At 42.2% G+C, this 16,033-nt stretch overlaps 1 protein-coding gene across 5 annotated transcripts in view; it reads left to right on the top strand.

Annotated features, from left to right (window-relative positions):
• The window catches only part of ATG4C (autophagy related 4C cysteine peptidase), a 1,631,044-nt gene that overhangs the window by 94,461 nt on the left and 1,520,550 nt on the right, over positions 1-16,033 (top strand). The window contains exon 2 of one of the 5 annotated variants that reach the window (XM_044085550.1): positions 13,499-13,616. The exons of the other annotated variants lie outside the window; for them this stretch is intronic. The gene's annotated coding sequence lies outside the window, so the exon portion shown is untranslated. The remainder of the gene's footprint in view (positions 1-13,498; positions 13,617-16,033) is intronic. 5 annotated transcript variants of the gene reach the window in all.

The raw sequence follows: 16,033 nt of genomic DNA on the forward strand, positions 1-16,033 counted from the left end.
AAAGAGGGCAGTAGGCACCCCATCCTGGATCTATCCAAACTGAACACCTCCTTGGTCATCCCCAGATTCAAAATGTTAACCTTGCAGCAGCTCCTGCCTATGCTCACACAAAATGTCTGGCTGGTGACATTAGACCTAAACGATGCCTACCCCCACATCCCCGTCGGGGAATCCTGCAGAAAATTCCTGCGCTTCAGAGCAGGCAATCAGCACTTTCAGTTCTCTACACTGCCCTTTGGCTTATTTACTGCTCCCAGAGTATTCATCAGATGCTTGGCCCTGGCTATAGCATTCTGCAGACAAATATACAGATTTACCCTTACCTGGACGACTGCCTCATTCAGGCGAACAGCAAAGAAAAGTTGCTCCAGGATCTTCTCTTTGTCAAAAAACTCCTAATTTCCCTAGGGTTCACCATCAACGAGAAAAAAATCAAAGCAAAATCCCATGAGGAAAATTTGTTTTCCTGGGAGCTGTGCTAGACACAGCAACCCTAATGACGTTCCTATCCCCAGAAAAGAAGAGTTTCCTGCCTCTCTACTTCACCCAGCTGGCTTCCAGAAGTCACCTCACTGTGAGGAAGTTCCTGAAAGCCCTGGAATACATAGCATCTTGCATCCTTCTCATCCCTCTCGCCAGGCTTCACACGAGAAACCTTCAGTGGTGCTTAAAGAACCTTTGGTGTCAGGACTTTCAGTCCCTAGAGACCACTGTCCCACTGATCCCTTGCATAAGGGACACATTTCTCTGATCGGCAGAGGCCTGTGCCATGAACAAGGGTCTTCTCTTCATCCTCCACCCTTCTGACCAGACAAACACCACTGACACCTCAGACATAGCTTGGGGCGCTCATCTAGTAGGCAGGTGTACCCAAGGCCTTTGGAATGTCCAGCAACTTCACTTGCACATCAACCGGAAAGAAATGATGGTAGTGCAGAACGCTCCGACTTCCTTCAAACCCCATTTCAGGCCAGGGGTCCTCCTTATAAAAACAGACAACACCACAGAAATGTGGTACATCAGCAAGCGGGGGGAGGGGCACCCAATCGTACCCCCTGTGCAGGTTAGCCAGGAGTCTGTGACTTTCAGCCACCTCCATGGGGCTACACCTAATTGCCCAGTATTTACCAGGGATCAACAACACACTGGCAGACCACGTAAGCAGAAACTTACTGGACCCCCACGAATGGCAGCTCCACAGAGAAATCTTTCTGCAAATCACACAGGAGTGGGGACACCAGAGGTGGATTTCTTTGCATCACACCTCACCCACCAGCTGCACAGGTTTTGTACCAGGGAGTATCACCTCCTAGCATGGAAGGTGGATGCCTTGACCTTCCCCTGGAGATCCCTCTTTGTGTATGCATACCTTCCTCTGCCCCTTCTTCCCAAGGTTCTGATCAAAGTAAGAGAGGAGAGACCAAAGGCCATCCTCATCTCTTCCAATTGACCCAGACAGCATTGGTACCCCTCATTACGCAGTTTGACCTTACAGCCCCCCAAGCTACTTCCCCTAAGGTCAGACCTCTTGTCCCAGGAGAGGGGGGAGGTACTGTACTCAGACCTACAGGCTCTCAAACATTCAGCATGGCTCATACACTGAAAACTAACAAGAAGTCACTGTTAAGCAAATAGGTCCTGGACATTATCAGAGTCCAGAAGGCCCAACACAAGAAAATCTTATGCAGGAAAATGGAAAAGATTCTGCTCCTGGAAACGATCTAAAGGGGGCAGTACCTCCCAACCTTCCATCCCACTCATCCTGGATTACTTAACAGAGTTGCTCAATAGTGGCCTCTCCTTCTCCTCTATTAAAATCCATGCATCGGCCATCTCTGCCCATTATGATTCAGACCCACCCCTCTTCTCTCATCCTTTGAGTAAGCAATTCCTCAGAGGGGCTTCTAATATCAGGCCTCCCAGAATACCTCCTATTCCACCCTGGAACCTGAATTATGTGTTAGAGAAACTAGCCTTTCCTCCTTTCGAACCTGCCGCTTCAACATAATTGAAATACCTCTCCTGGAAGACTGCTTTCCTGCTAGCTATCACCTCAGCCAGAAGGGTCTTAGAACTTCAAGCTGTCATGCCCTTCATAATTTTCCATGCAGACAGAATCTCCCTGAGGACTAATCCCTCCTTAATGCCCAAGGTTGTATCTGATGTGACCCTTAACCAGGCCATACACCTTCTCACCTTCTTTCCCAACCCTCAAAACAAGGTGGGAAGAATTCTACATTCACTAGACATGCACAGACAACTCGGATACTATCTGGACTGTACTAAGCCATTCAGAAAAAAACTGATCAGCTTCTTGTAAGCTTTGCCCCGGGGCAGAGGGGAAACCCATCTCCAAACAAACCATTTCCAAAAGGATTTCACACTGTATCCATTTTTGCTACAGACTACATGGGGAACCCATCCCTAGGTCAGTCCGTACCCACTCCACTAGGGCAACCTCCACTTCCACTGTCTTCCTCAGAGGAGTACCTACCAGGGACATATTGGAAGCAGCCACCTGGACCTCTGCCCATACCTTTACAAAGCATTACCACCTACCTCTTTTTTCGAAGTCTAGGACAGGGTTTGCCTCTGCAATTCTACAGGGTCTCCTGACCCATACCTAAGACTCTATCTATCCTTCCACCCTTTACCTCAGCTTTGGGAATCCTCCCACAGGTGATGACTGCAGCAGTGAAACACGAAGAACATAGTACTGTTGTGTACACTTACCATAAATGTAGAAGTTCGAGTGTATTCACTGTTGCAGTCTTGGTTTCCCTCCCTCCACCCTCCTTTTAACATCTTCCCCTAGGCGGACATATGCTTCCCAAGGTGGCTCTTAGCCACCAGGACCACTTTGTCTTTTCCCTTGTGCTTCTGACAGGTTAGGGCGAGAAAAACTTCTTTAATGGCGTCGGCTGCTTTGCTTTATAGTACTGACAATCTGATGTCAGACTACAGGTGACAGCAGCTGGTGCACAAAAGCATTGACTCTGATATTTGGGCCGGCTGAGGGCTAACACAGCAGGGATAACCCACAGGTGATGACTGCAACAGTGAATACACTTGAACATCTTCTTTTATGGTAAGTGTACACAACTGTACTTTTCCACTAATATCCAGATTACTTCTGAAGATTCAGAAGGAATTCTCCAAGATCATTGTGGTGACTCACTTCTGACACAGGCAACCATTGGGTCTCCCTCCTTTTTGAAATGGCCAGGGGCAATTACCACAAGCTTCCTAACAGACTGAATCTACTTACACAAGAACAGGGATGTTTGATGCACCCCAACACCAATTAACTTCAGTTGACTGCCTGGATGGTAATGTCCTTTTTCCTTTTAGGCACTTGCTTACTGAGGATATGCAACAGGTACTAATGGAGGCAAGAAAGGCTGCTACTAGCTAATTGTATATTAGCAAATGAAAAAGTTTTCTAGTTGGTGCCAGCAAATTAACCAGCATCCATTCAGGGCTAGCTGTTTTTTGGTTTTACAATATTTGTGTGAGTTACTATCCTATTGCCTTTCTTACTCCTCTGTCAAGGTTCATTATCGCAATTTCAGCATGTCTGCCCATGGATCCTGTTATTTCAATGCAGTCTCATGTTAAAATGTTTTTGAAAGGAGTTTTACACACAAGACCTCCAAGAAAAGTGATGGACCCCCCCCCCTTTTAGGATCTTTATTTTGTTTTAGAGAAGCTAACATTTTCTCCGTTTGAACCAGCTAACCTAGATGACTTAAAGTTCTTAACATGGAAAACAATTTTACTGATTGCTCTGTTCTCTGCAAGAAGAGTACTTGAATTGCAAGCTGTTATGGTGAGTCAACCCTCTCTCATTTTCCAAAGAAGCAGGATTTCTTTGAGAATTAATCCTTCTTTCACACCTAAAGTGGTAACCAAGTTTAAGCCAATCTATTTATCTCCCTGTGTCCTTTCCTGAACTTAAAAAAAAAAAAAAAAAAATGAGGGTGAAAGGATACTTCATACCTTGAATGTCCACAGACAACTCTGGTACTATCCTGACAGAACTAAATTGCTCACACCTTCAGATCAGTTGTTCATTTTTATGAAGGTAATAAGAAGGGACAACCTGTTTCAAAACAGACTTTTTTTTCTAATTAGTTGTCTAAGGCTATTACCTTTCAGTATACTCACAATAACAAAACTATTTCAGGCAGTGTCAACGCCCACTCTACCAAAGCCTGGTCTTTATCTATGGCTTTTTGGAAAGGGTTAGATTCTAGAAGTATTCTAGAAGCTGTTACATGATCCTCTGTGCATACTTTTACAAAGCACTATAAGCTTGAATTCCTTCTCTAACTCCAGGTCAGGCTTTGCTAGGCCCAATGTCCAGGGGCTCCTACACTCTTCTTTCACCTTCCAAATGAAGTAAGCTGTGCTAATCTATTCATGTAGCTGTAAGTAAATTTGCCATAACAGTAGATGTTGGAATGATCACTGCAGTAGTAACTGCTCCCTCCCACCATCCACCTTGTATTTTGGTGTGTTTTTTATTCAAGGGTGTGGACATTTATTTATTTATTTATTTTGTTTCTAGCATTGTACTTTCAGGGTTCAGCCTCTTGGCAGGAAAGCTCTGAAGGGCTTGCCATCCAAACTTTTCTTCTAGTCAGCTCAGCTTGAGCTGCCTGGCAGTTTGGGTGTATGGAAGGTACCCTGAAGCTCTGGAACCTGTTTTGTCTGTTATAGCCTTGGCAGGATATATGCATATAGCTAAAGCTACTGCAGCAGTGATCATTCAAACATCTACTGTTATGTTAAGTTTGCTTACACATCTGTACTTTTGTCTAGCAATTGTAACATCTTGGTCTACATAGCCTATAATGGTACAGAAGGTTTGACTGGAGCAGAGGAGTCTGACAGCACTTTATGCCAATACGTCTGGCTGAACCTTATTCAGTTCTCAATGCAGCATTTTTTTTAGACGGGAAGTAGCTGAACATATTAAGGGTATGAAGGAGACAGGGCAAATTCTTACTTTTACGTAGGAAGACATCATCCTCCACAGTGCTTTTTTTGCTAGGACATAGAGGAGCTAATGTCCACTCCAGTTCTGATGCATCCTTTAGAATGAGGTGGCTGGAAATGTCCTGGACTGTGGCTCAGCAAGATTTACTGATGACCCAGTGATCACAGTCAGTCCTATTCTAGACTGCAATAATCCTAACCTCTTTTATGACTTTCTCCTACTAAGGAAGTTGGGCTTAATTTGCCTTCCAGGCTCATACTTAGAGAAAGATTCTCATGGAAGCATGGATCAGGGAGATCATATCAAGACGCTTAGGTCACACTCTTTCTTGGCTCCTCTTGAATCTTATCCCTGCCTTTCCTGGACATCCCTAACCATCAGAAAAAATCTTGGTAAGGAAGGACGTGCAGGAACTGCAGATAGAGCCTTGGTCCATAAGAGCAAGGATACTATTCCAAAAAGACAAGTGAACTCTGGCCATTTCTGTACTTCAATGGCCTAAACGTTATGTACCAAAATAATCCTTTTGCTTGATTGTGGTACAATGTATCCTTCCCTTCTTATCATGCAGAGATTGAATGTGTTGTTTTGACCTCCAGGACACTTATCTTTACATAAAATTAGCAAAACATCTCAGTGGTTTCTGCACTTCACTAAGTTTAAGTTCAAGACTTTTACATTCAGCCTAGCCCCAACCTCCAGGTTATTCACCAAGTGTAGGTCCATTTGTGGAAACAGCTGAAATTGTAGGGAATTAATAACTGGCTTTTTGCTGTGTTGTCCAAGGATAATCTGATAGGCAGAGTATTTTGAAAGTTTTCATAGTCTTTTACCAGACTTACCTCCTTGGCGATGACATTGAACCTTTGAAACTTTCAGATTCTTCCACCACATATTCTTACTTTCATGGGCTGTTCCCTCAATACAACTGTTTGTTGGGAATTTTTATGGCAAGATAAGGTTCAGTTTCTGTTTCATTTTAGTCATATGCATCTTTCCTCTTGATACTTCACAAGAGAAATGTACCTAAGAATTCCTGGTGTAATGGCAGTGGCTGTACGTATAGTGCCTGTAGGGCTGACCTGGGCATTGTATGTCCACTAGGCGATATCTGACCCTCTGGCTGTCCCTGACTGGCCCACAGAGCCAGATCCAGCAGTAGGCAAGAAAAAAAAAACTTATACTGCAGTGGCAGCATCTTCTCTTTTAAGACGAACCATGTGTGTGCCACACGCATGCCAATACGGAAGTAAACACATTCTACACTTGCGTGTGGAATTTAAACTAACCCATTCCATAAGGGAAAAGGTGAGTGTGTGGTGAGTGTGTATATATGTATGTATAATTTAAACTAGAGAGAGAGTGTGTGTGTGTGTGTGTGTGTGTGTGTGTGTGTGTGTGTGTGTGTGTGTGTGTGTGTGTGTGTGTGTATGTATGTAATTTAAACTAGCCATTCCATTTCTGTATGAGAGAAAGTGTGTGTGTGTGTATAATTTAAACTAGCAGTTCTGTTCTGTATGACAGCAAAAGTGTGTGTAAGCACTTTAAACTAGAGAGAAAGTGTGCGTGTTTGTAAGGAATTTAAACTAGAGGGAAAATTAATGTGTGTGTGTGTGTGTGTGTGTGTGTGTGTGTGTGTATGTAATTTAAACTAGCTGTTCTGTTTGTATGAGGGATTAAGTGTGTTGTGTATTGTTGTATGAGAGAGAAGGTGTGTATGTGTGTGTCAAATTTAAACTAGCCATTCATTGCTGTATGAGAGAGAGAGAGAGAGAGTGTGTGTGTGTTGCTGTGTGAGAGAGTAGGTGTGTATGTGTGTGTTGCTGTGTGAGAGTAGTGAAAAGGAAGTTGTGTGTGAGTAGTTAACATACCTCTCAAATGTATAGATTTAGCTTCATAGTTGATCAGAGAGATCACACAAGCTAAGAATTGTGGAGTCCTGTTTAAGCTGTTAACACCTGCTGACCCACATGGTTCATTCCTGGGATTGCATAAAACAAAGTGCACACACATTACCATGTCCTGTCTGATGATGTCAGCATCCTACAAATATAGCAGGAGAAAAGAAAACACCCAATAAAGCATATAGCGCGTCGTGTTAATGCGTATCTCTGTAGTATCATAACATAGGTAGGGGTTTGAATCCTGCAATTGCTCAGTGTATGTGTGTTTGTGTGTGTGTGTGTGTGTGTTGGGGGTGTATGTGTGTGTGATTTCGAGTGTGAGTGTGTATGTGTGTGTAAAATTTAAACTAGCCATTCGTTGCTGTATGAGAGAGAGAGAGTGTGTGTTGCTGTGTGAGAGAGTAGGTGTGTGTATGTGTGTGTTGCTGTGTGAGAGTAGTGAAAAGGAAGGTGTGTGTGAGTAGTTTTAACATACCTCTCAAATGAGGGGGGGTGTATATGTGTGTGTGATTTCCTGTGAGAGGAGGGCCCTTTTTGGAGACTAGGAAAACACATTAAAAGAGGTAGATTCTTCTTTGGCAAGTCTGATGATGTCAGTATCCCGCAAATACAGCAGTGGAGATGAAAACTCCCAGTAAAGCATATAGCACGTCGTGTTAATGCGTATCTCTGTAGTATCATAACATAGTTAGGTAGGGGTTTGAATCCTGCAATTGCTCAGTGTGTGTGTGTGTGTGTGTGTGTGTGTGTGTGTGTGTGTGTGTGTGTGTGTGTGTGTGTGTGTGTGTGTGTGTGCGCATGTGAGGGGTGTATGTGTGTGTGATTTCCTGTGAGAGGAGTGCCCTTTTTGGAGACTAGGAAAACACATTAAAAGAGGTAGATTCTTCAAGTCTGATGATGTCAGTATCCCACAAATACAGCAGTGGAGATGAAAACTCCCAGTAAAGCATATAGTGTGTCATGTTAATGCGTATAGTATCCATAACTGATCAATACTGTGTGTTTGTTAATTTAAACTATGACCACAGTAGCCTACTGATACAAGGTTATCCTGTTTTTTCCACCTGAGAAATTAAGAAATGACTTGCAGTTTCAGAGCAGTCCTTGGTCAATTGTGATTGTTTCTTAACACATACTTGTCTTTGCTTTGTGATTGTTTCCAGCCCCCTCATATGAGCAATTAACAGGGTCTCTACCCGCTTCGCTCCCCACCCTGCCCCCTATTCCCTCCCACCCCCAGTGGTCCCACCTTTATTGCACTCAAACCCCTCCCATCTTTCCAATAGCCAACCACAGCGCTAACCCAACACTACCTCCTCCATCTTCCCTTTACCATCACACCTCCTCAACTAACATGTACAAGCTTATCTTTCCTATGCTCACTGCATGCACTCTCCTTGCATATCTTACATCCTACCAAAGCTCCATCATTCTCCCACTCAACCACTACCACTGTACTACTACTCACACCACCACTCATGTCTCACCCACACTCAGCTCCCCTCCCACCAGCTCAAGAACCATCCCTATGCACCCCCCACATATTCTACCAACTATATTACTCAAACATAAAGCATCCCTACAACTTAACATAGTAACCCTCCCACCATACCTATTACCCACAGAGCACAATCATAAAGTTTCCCTTATAAACAAACACATTCAAAAACTGAGAAAACTAATAATCTCATGCATATCAAAACTATCCCTAAATGGAGACATCCACCCCAACCCTGGCCCTACGATCTCCAATCCCAATCCTCATAATCAGACTAGAAACCACAACGTCTCCCATATTACAGCCAATAGAAACCCAAGTGACTTCCTTCTACTAAGCCTAAATATTAGAAGTATATCCAACAAAGTCCATGAACTCCATGCCACCATAGACTTGTACTCCCCAGATATAGTCATCTTGACAGAAACCTGGCTAAAACCTCACATTACTAGTGAGCAAATACTCCCTACAGGTTACGGCATACTAAGAGTAGACCGGCTAAACAAAAAAGGAGGTGGTGTAGCTATAATATTTAAACAGCATCTAAACATCCCGATCTTAAAATCATCAGCGCCACAAATAGGCAATGAAGAAATAATATATACCAACCTCAAAATTAACCAAAACAAAACCATCAACATAATTGGATGCTACTTCCCACCTGGCTAAAACATCCCTCCACTAAAAAACCTCCTCAGCTGGTCTACCCACCATCTCCCCCAAGAAACTATCATCTTAGGTGATTTCAATATTGACTGGCAATCCTGTTCTGGCAACAATCCAACCCATCATGTACACCTTCATGGCTTCACCCAACTAGTCCAGTCACCAACCAGGATAAATAAAAACTCCAGCAAGCACACTACCCTGGATTGGATACTAGTCAGTAAGAGCCCCCAGTCATATATAACAGGCTGCTTATCGGATAGCCTCAGTGATCACTCCCCAATATTCCTACTCAAAAAATACCTATACCAAGCTAAACCTGTCATCTACCGTCAAATACATAAAAAACTAAACTTTAACCCACTCACATTCGTCTCATCCCTCAAAGAATGTAACTGGCATCCTCTAAAGTACCTCAGTCTAGATGACGCAGTTGAATTTTTTAATACTACCTTCCTGAACATCCTTAATTACCATGCCCCCATAAGATTTTCCAGAACCAAAGCACAACCCTCCCCATGGCTACAGAAAACCACTAAGTCAGAAATGAAAAACAGGGATAAAGCCTGGGAGCACTGGCGCAAAACCAAAACCCACTCAGCTAGACAGAAATTCCTAGAACTACGCAATAGAGTCAAAAAGCTAATAAAACAGGACAAATTCCAATACTACCAGTCTGCCCTAGACTCCTCACAACACAGCCCCAAATAATTCTGGTCCACCATAAACTCCATCCTCCACCCAGGTAAAGTCAGTACCCCTCCTCCTAACATCCCTCACTCCTCAGAAAATATTGCTACCTCATTCAACACACACTTCACCCAAACCATACTATCACTAGCTAAACAACACAACCCCCTCACCTCCAACCCACACCTTCAACTAGTAATCTCCCCACTGCCTTCTCTTTTTCTCCTGTACCTACCTCCAACATAAAAAAACTCTTAACTAAACTTAAACCCACCAAATTAGCAGCAGACAACCTCCCAAGTGAATACCTACAAATCGCAGCTGATGCTCTGGCCTACCTAGTATCCATCTTAATTAACCGATCTCTGTCAGAAAGTTACGTTCCCACACTGTGGAAAGTATCACATATAATTCCCCTCCACAAAGGCGGACCCTCCGCAGAACTAACCAGTTACTGCCCCATAGCTATTCTCTCTCCACTCTCCAAAATACTAGAGAGATGCATACACTCTCAGGTCTCAGACTACCTACTTACTAACAACCTCCTTTCCAGTACTCAGCATGGTTTCCGACCAAACCATAGCACCACCACTGCCTTACTCTCCTTTACTAACACTATCCTTCAGCATAAAAACAATGGCTATCTCTCCTCTGCTACTTTCCTAGACCTATCTAAAGCATTTGACATGGTCCCACACAAACAACTTATCTCTGTCCTCAATAACCTATCCTTCTCACAATCAGTCACCAACTGGTTTCAGAGTTACCTGTCTGACCGCCAACAATCCGTTGTATGGCAGAATGACATATCTCCCCAACTACCTGTCTCCATAGGGGTTCCCCAAGGATCCATCCTTGGACCCCTACTCTTCTCTGTTTACACCAATAATCTAGCCTCTGCCACCAAACATGGCACACTCATACAATACGCAGATGACTCGACCATCATCTGCTCAGCCCAGTCCCTAGCCAAACTGCAAAAAGTCACACAAGAAGCCTTTTCCTCTGTTGAAACATGGTTATCCGATGCCCAATTAATACTCAACCCAAACAAAACTAAACTACTCATCTTCCAACCCACCAAACATACTCAAAACAACTCTCACTTTAACATCACAGCAAAAGACAACACCACTATATACCCAACTGAACACACCAAATTGCTAGGTGTGGAAATAGACAATAAACTAAAATTTGACATTCACATGTCCATGACCATAAAAAAAGTCCACAAAAAACTAGGAACGTTATACAGAAATAAGCAATTTCTCAGCAAAGCAGCAAAGATTTCAATAGCAAATTCCCACCTTATCTCCTCCCTACTTTATGCCTCTCCAATATATACCAACCTAAGGCAATGTGATCTAAACAAGCTAGAGACCTGCTACAGCAAAATCGCCAAATTCGCCACAGGGGCATCCTACCGTAGTCACCACTGTCTCTCACTTGCTGAACTGGGCTGGCTTGAACTCCCTCACCTCCTTCAGTGGTATCAACTCTCACTCGCCCACAAACTAGTAAACCATCCACTAAATGTCCCATCCCTCCAGAATCTACTCCAACCCTATCGCACCACCAGACCACTAAGATCCAGCAACAAAAATCACTTGCAGATCACTAAAGCCAATAACTCTGCTGGTGAAGCACTATTCTCGTGCGCCATAGCCAAATTATGGAACTCACTCCCACCCACAATTACCTTCATACCATCATGCAGCCACTTCAAAACTTTACTAAAAGCGCACCTAAAACATGCTGGCTATGCCCTTGCAACTCCCACTCTAATATCATCCACCCCATCCAACCACTACCTTTCTCTCCACTCGACTAACTGCCTTGATTATAGCAAGCTCAGATGCTCATAAGCCTAGTACTTATTATACAGCAGGAGCTTCTCATTGTAACATTTGTTAATGTCTGTTATGTACTTCACAGATAAAGATTCTAGTTGTCTACTGATGTACTATGTTCTTCATCTGTAAATATGTTGTAAGTAATTGCTATGTTAAATTGTTAATCGCTATGTAATCCAATGTAACTACTGTCTGTTTATTTTACTGTGGAGCTTTTCTCCCCAGGCCTCCGCTGAAAATGGACCTACGTCCAGTCGGACACTCCCGGTCAATAAATTTAAATAAATAAATAAATAAATAATCTCTGTAGTATCATAACATAGTTAGGTAGGGGTTTGAATCCTGCAATTGCTGAGTGTGTGTGAGTGCGTATATATGTATGTATAATTGAAACTAGAGAGAAAGTGTGTGTGTGTGTGTGTGTGTGTGTGTGTGTGTGTGTGTGTGTGTGTGTGTGTGTGTAATTTAAACTAGCCATTCCGTTTCTGTATGAGAGAAAATGTGTGTGTGCATAATTTAAACTAGCAGTTCTGTTCTGTATGACAGTGAAAGTGTGTGTAAGCACTTTAAACTAGAGAGAAAGTGTGCGTGTTTGTAAGGACTTTAAACCAGAGGGAAAATGAGTGTGTGTGTGTGTATGTAATTTAAAGTAGCTGTTCTCTTTGTATGAGGGATTAAGTGTGTTGTGTATTGTTGTATGAGAGAGAAGGTGTGTGTGTGTGTGTGTGTGTGTGTGTGTGTGTGTGTGTGTGTGTGTGTGTGTGTGTGTGTGTAAAATTTAAACTAGCCATTCGTTGCTGTATGAGAGAGAGAGAGAGAGAGAGAGTGTGTGTTGCTGTGTGAGAGAGTAGGTGTGTGTATGTGTGTGTTGCTGTGTGAGAGTAGTGAAAAGGAAGGTGTGTGTGAGTAGTTTTAACATACCTCTCAAATGTATAGATTTAGCCTCATAGTTTTTGGTCTGTTTGTGGTTTTCTGATAATTCATGGAGGACTGAAGTCACTAAATGACATATATATATATATATATATATATAGATATATATAGATATATATATATATATCAGTTTCAGACTTCATAGCCTTCAGAAAATGCATGTCAACACAAATGTTGTTCCAGCAACTTTCTAAGTTAAGAAGAGCACTGTTTAAAATCTGTCCTTGTTTTGGGCCATTGTTTCCCCATTATTTTAGGCTGTGTCCAGATTCCTTGCGCTAAAAGGTTGAGAGGTATGTGTACCTCTCAACTGACTAGATTTTTTCCTCATATTTTTGGCCAATTAAATCTTCATAAAATTTGTGGTTTTCTGGCAATTTGCAGAGGATTGAATTCACTAAATAATTATGAGTTTCAGACTTCATATCTTTCAGAAAATGCATGCTAACACAACTTCTGTTATTCTAGCTCTTTTCTAAGTTAAAAAGAGCAATATTTAAAACCTGTCCATATTTTTGGGCAAGTGTATCTCTATTATTTTAGGTTTTGTCCAGATTTCTTGCATTAAGAGGTTGAGATGTATGTATCTCTCTCAACTGTCCAGATTTTTGCCTCATATTTTTGGCCTATTCCTCATAAAATGTGTGATTTTTCTGGCACTGAAGATTGAAATAATTAAATGTCATGCATGTGAGTTTCAGACTTCATTTCTGTCAGAAAATGCATGCTATGACATATTCTGTTATATTAGCAACTTTCTAAGTCTAAAAGAGCAATATTTAAAAATCTATCCCTATTTTTGGGCCTTTGTCCCACCATTATTTTAGGCTTTGTCCGGATTTGTTGTGCTAAGATGTTGAGAGGTATGGTATGTAATGCCCTAGCTTGGGGTGGGGGGGAGGCAGGTTAGCCAATTAACTTCATCAGGTTTCACCCTGTAATTTAATTACAGGAGACATGAGCCTGGATCCTCTACACCAGCTATCAGACTGCTGAAGGAATTGAGTTTCAGTGGACACAAGAGCCTGAATCCTGTCGTCTACACCAATTACCAGAATGCTGACTGAATTGTAAGTTTTGAGTTTTAGTACATTTTCAGGGAATTATGAGTTTCAGTGCATTTTCACAGAATTGTGAGTTTCAAGGGAAGAGAAATTTACTGCTGCTCATGCTAAGTTTTCAATGTACAATTGTTTAGCAAATGGCAATCACTGTTTGCGATGTTGATTTTGAAAGCAGTGTTAGTAGCATAGTTGTCTTTGGTGCAGAAGGCTGTGGATTCTACTCCCACACCATGTAGAATAGATGGAGTGCTGGTGTTGCAGTGCCCTTTCGATTTCTGATTATTTGGTGCATTTTAAGGGGATAGGGGTTCTGCACGTGTCCTCCTTTGTATGAGATGCCTAGTAACTATGAACTTGTCTGTTAGTCATTCTCTGTTGCATAGCCAATTAATTCTTCAAGGGCAGCAGATAGTAAATTTATAGATGAAACAGTGAAATGTGAAGTTGTCAGTATCATTCTCATCATTAGTTACAGATCTCTTTAATGTGGAATTATTTAGGTGACTTTTACTTCTGTAGAGATTGGGTTTATTAACTGATGTTGGTGGATTGTAATGACAGATGTCTGAGTGGCCTTTTATGGTTGAAATTTTCTGAAATGGGTAGTTTTGTCATTATTGGTATATACATTTTGTTTCATTGCTTAGTGGAAGAATGTTCAAAACTACAAATTTAAAACACATTCTAATGAGTGGTGCTGGAATATAATTTAATAAAATCAGGAAGGTGAATCAAAGAACACATACATGTATGAATGGCCCTAAAAATGTGTGCAAGGAGCCAGTGGTTTGAAAACGGCCCAAAGATAAACTTAATCCTCCACTGGCCAGATGTTTTTTTTTTTTTAATGCGGGTTTTAATGCTATTCGATGAATGTGAGTTTCAAGGGCAGAGAAGTTTACTGCTCATGCAAAGTCTGTTTTCATTGCGAGACTGTATTGTTTGCAAGCTGCTGCAGAGAGACTGACCTACTGCCAGCCGTGATACTGAGAGAAGATAAGAGTTTATTCTCATTTCTCGTCTGCACTTTTGATTTAATATCTCTGTAATCTGTACAACTGTTTTTTACTCTCCTTCTTGTTGTGTGATACAGCTGAATATTTGTTAGTGTTGACCTCAGTTTGTAGTGAAATCCTTTGTGTAAAGGCCTAGCTGTTTTCTTAGTGAGAGAAAGTGAACAGAACTGGTTTAATCTAGCCAGGGATTCCTGCATCTGTTATTGTTTGGATAATTGGTCTGGTTTCTGTTTCTGTGCCTTAAATAGCCAGTGTTTTTTTTTTAAATAAGATATTTCTATGTCTGTAATCATTGTAGATGTAAATAAGAAAGCAATATGCACACTTGACAGGTTTGAACAGTGTGTATAGTAACTGGAGAGAAATAGCTAAGTAGTGGAACACTGGAATGGCTAGGGAAGGGGGCTGCTGACAGGAATGGAAAAAGAGGGCGGGAGAGGGGAATAAATGGGCAGGGTTATGGGAGGTTCGAAGGGTGCATCATTGGTCCGGCCCTCCAAAATAGTCCCAGTTTCTCAATTGGCCTCTTGGGGAAATTAATTGCCCACCCCTGCTATAGGATGTTGCAGTGGACTTTACCAGAGCAGTGGCCTCAACATGCTGATCTCCTTTATTCCCTGGTGGCATCTGTTTTTAAATGTCATTTTTACCATATCTAATAGATGGACTCTTCCAACCTTCATTCAACGTGTATATTTGTCCTGATGACTTCAGAGTTGGCATTCTGTGAAATAGTCTGTCTCTGGAAGGATATGAAATAGTTGGAAAAAAAAATCTTATTTTTAGATAGTTGGCCAGATTCAGAGATATAATCCATACTAAGTATTTTCCATAGTGCTCATAGCTGGCCTTAGGCATAGGCCAACTAGGCGGACCCCTAGCAGGGGCGCTTTTCTGGTATTTATTTGGTGTAGGTAGACCAGGATGGGGTCACTGGGTAGTGTGGGAGGGGGCGTGCCGTAGAGCCCTTTTGCCTAGGGCACCAGTTGATCTAAGGCTGCTTAGTGCTGATGACATGTCAGCCACAATGCTAATAAAGAGTTCACTGTGAGAACAAATTGTACACTTGTCATCTGTCTCACAACATTGAAGTGCAGACATAGAGTCTGTGATGTTTGTTGCTCCTGTTAAATTTCTTAGGGTCTGTCACTGGCACTGCAGAAAACTAATAGGTGCATAAAATAAGCGTGCTGTGCATCACACACACATCAGTAGCACACAAGATGCACAAAGGAAGCTTGCTCATAGGGCACACAGCAGTGCAGTCTCTTCCTTAGTGTTTAATAGTGCAGTAGGCAGATGTGAGGAACATGAGTTTGCTTGGCAAGGTGCACAGTACTGTAGATTGTTTACCACAATGTGTAGTAGTACATCAGACACTCTAGAGTACAGTTTTGCTAATGGTTT

This window comes from Protopterus annectens, chromosome 10.part0 (genome assembly GCF_019279795.1).
Source record: "Protopterus annectens isolate FY-2018-M chromosome 10.part0, PAN1.0, whole genome shotgun sequence".
NCBI lineage: Eukaryota > Metazoa > Chordata > Ceratodontiformes > Protopteridae > Protopterus > Protopterus annectens.